General features: G+C 37.4%; 1 pseudogene; it reads right to left on the bottom strand.

The window, feature by feature from the left end:
- Positions 1-1,902: 1,902 nt before the first annotated feature.
- On the bottom strand, positions 1,903-2,835 carry LOC143662687 (UAP56-interacting factor pseudogene; annotated as a pseudogene).
- Between the last annotated feature and the right edge of the window lie 698 nt (positions 2,836-3,533).

Genomic DNA, 3,533 nt, shown 5'->3' with positions numbered 1-3,533 from the left:
CATGCGGCAACCCTATACTGAGCCTCTTGTGTAGCCACCACACTGCCCTCCAGAGGGGCTGCACCGTTCTACTTCCCTACCAACAGCGACTAGGTAGATCTCTTTCTCCACATCTTCTCCAACACTTGCAGCTCTCTGTTTAAACAGTTTTATTCACACAAGATACAATCCATCCTAGGTGTACAGTCAACGCTGTGGTATAATCACATTGTTATGCATTCACCACCACAGTCTATATGAAAACATTTCCATTTCTTCCACCAAAAAAAAGAAGAGCTAAAAAAGAAGGAAAAGCAAGAACACTACCAAGAATTCCATACTCCTCCCTTTTATCTCCTTCTTCTTCTTGACATTTAACTTTGGTATATTGACTTTGTTACAATTAATGAAAGAATGTTTACAATGTTACTATTAACTATATACCTAGTTTGCATTGATTGTATTTTTTTCCACAAGCCATCTCATTTTTAATATCTTGCACAGATGACATTCATTTATTCTCCCTTATATAAAACCTTCTTTATATTTGTACATTTAATTGCCATCCTTGTCCACGTTAGGTTTTGCTAAGCTATAGAGTCCCAGTTTTTGTCCTCTATCTTTCCTTCTGGTGTCACACATGCCCCTCACCTTCCACTTTTTTTATACTCATACTCAGCTTTGTTCATTATACTTACAATGTTGTGCTACCATCACACAGTATCATGCTATCCATTTCTGAGTCTTTATAATCAGTCCTGTTGAACATTCTGTACGCCTTCAGCACCAAATGCTCAATCTCTACCCTCTTTCTATCACCTGATAGCCTGTGATCTAAACTTCAACTCTTAGAGTTTGCTCATTATAGTTAGTTCAAATTAATGAAACCATACACTATTTGTCCTTTTGGCTTATTTTACTCAACATAATGTCATCAAGTTTCATCCATGTTGTTGCTTGTATCAGGCGTTTGTTCCTTTCTTACAGCTCTGTAATATTTCATCATGTGTATATACCACATATGATGATGGACTTGTCCATTGATGGACATTTTTGCTCTTTCCATCTCTTGACAATCGTGAATAATGCTGCGTTAAATATCAGTTTGCAAATGTCCATCCTTGTCCCTGCTTTCACTTCTTCCGAGTTTATAATGAGATTGCTGGATCATACAGAATTCTATACTTAGCTTCCTGAGGAGCCACCAGACTGCCTTCCAGAGTGACTGCACCATTCTACATTCCCACCAACAATGAACAAGTGTGCTTATTTCTCTACATCCTCTCCAGCACTTGTAGTTTTCTGATAATGGCCATCCTAGTAGTTGTGAGTTGATGTCTCATTTCCCTAATAGCTAGTGAAGTTGAGCATCTTTTCATATGCTTTTGATTCATTTGTATTTCCTTTAAATTTGCATTTCCCGTAAATTCTGAAGTCCCAAACTATAATTCTAATGAATTAAAAAAAAGTATTTCTACTGAAGAAAAAATAATACAACTGCACTTATTACATCAATACTATTAAAGTATAAGTGTCAGCAACGAAGGGACCTATTCATATTTCTAAAGACCAAGATTTACCATGGCAAAGTCTAAAACATAGACAAAAAAGATGAGATACTGAATCTCATCTCTGATTTCTATCTTTGTCTTTCTTCTGCTGCATGAGGAACCAAAGAAGTCAAGCAGAAGATTGTTCTGCTGAACCAACCATGAAAACTGTAAGAACATATAGGTATTATATTCCCTGTTACTCTTTCAGGGCATTATTTACACGTGCTTAAAATGCCTTCAAAAATAAAAAAATAGTTATTTAGTCTTGTGAATATTTGCCAGAAACTTTCTTTAATATCTATGACAAATTCTTCAGGCAATTTAACTTTTCAAATAGAGTCATCACTCAAAAGTCCCTTTGACATGGCATCTATCCCAGGGTTACAAAGTGGCTTCCTCCTTTGTTGTGAGAATGACTCTTCCTTCAGGATCCCAAGTCTCTCATCCAAAGTCATCTCTGTCTGTTTTCCAGCATTATTTATGTCAAATTGTTGGTATATACCTTCAGGAACTTGCTTTAGATCAGATTATTCCTGCTTTGTCAAGAATGAGGGTACATGAGGAAGAGTTTATCATAGTTTCTGAATTACTGCACTGCTCCAGGACTGTCAATGGATACAGTTAGAATTCCTCCACTGGAGGTTTAAGGCTGCTGTTGACAAGTTCTCTTTGCTACTACGTTGTCTAGCGGTTATTCTATGTTCAGCTGGGCCTGAACCTTCAGGCCTCTTCTGAAAAGAAAATTTGCCTGATATGTGTCTTCTGATGTCTTAGTTTATTTCCACTTCTGGTAAAGTTGGCTGGGATGTTATTTTTTTTTTTGTTTAACTGGTTAGGTCTCTTGAGAATGGCAATTGGCTTCCTCTGTACTTCATTTTGTCTCAGAAGGGTTGCCTTCCTTTTTAGCACAGAAAAATATTGCTCTATATTCTTGTTGCTTAGAGGTGGCCATTTCATAGGACTAATTACTTTTCAAATTCCAGTTGCTTTCCTAGCTGCAAGGCCAGTGATAAACCCATAAGAATGTCTCTTTCCAAGCATAACTCTTCCTCTATGGCTCAGACTGTTCTTACCAAAACTAGAATTCTGTTGGATTCCCCATCAAGTCTCATCCTGAATTGCCAAGTGCCACTTTGTAGGTGTCTTCTATTAAGTCTCAGAAAATTCTGATTCTTTCCTTCTTTTCAATTTGATTATATCATCCAAAGACATAAATTTCGTCGAGGTTTTCATTACTGTGGGTTTTTGGTGGCAGCGCCAGAGCCACCTTGGCTTCCACCAACTGGGTACCAAACCAGTTCATGACTGAAGATGACATACTGGAAAAGTCTGCAGAGAAGGCCTGAGTCCGAGTCTTGCCACTTCTTACTCATGCATGCAGACTAGCTCAGAATCATGCTGTTTTGACCACTATAGCTTTGTAATATGCTTTAAAGTCAGGTAGTGAGAACTCCCACTTCATTTTTCTTTCTCAAGATATTTTCAGCTATTCAGGGCACTCTGCCCTTCCAAATAAATTTGTTTATTGGTTTTTCTATATCTGCAAAGTAAGTTTTTTGGATTTTGTATTGGTATTGCATTGAATCTACAAATCAGTTTGGATAAAATTGACATCTTAACTATGTTTAGTCTTCCAGTCCATGAACATTGTATATCTTTCCATTTATTTAGGCCTTCCTTGATTTCTTTTAGCAATATTTTGTAGGTTTTTTTTTTTTTTTTTTGTATAGGTCTTTTGTGTCTGTTTTGGTTTGCTAAAGCTGCCAGAATGCAATATACCAGAAACGGATTGGTTTTACAAAGGGCTTTATTAGGTTACACACATACAGTTCTAAGGCTGTGAAATGTCTGAATTAAGGCATCAAGAAGGAGATACCTTCTCTGAGGAAAGGCTGCTGGCATTTTCCTCTCTCACTTGGGAAGTCATATCACAACATCTGCTGGTCCTTCTCTCCTAGGCCCTGGTTTCAAAATGGTTCTCTGAATTTCTGTGGGGCCTTC

Source organism: Tamandua tetradactyla, chromosome 18 (genome assembly GCF_023851605.1).
Source record: "Tamandua tetradactyla isolate mTamTet1 chromosome 18, mTamTet1.pri, whole genome shotgun sequence".
In the NCBI taxonomy this organism is placed as follows: Eukaryota; Metazoa; Chordata; class Mammalia; order Pilosa; family Myrmecophagidae; genus Tamandua; species Tamandua tetradactyla.
This window is presented reverse-complemented; position numbering and strand designations above follow the sequence as displayed.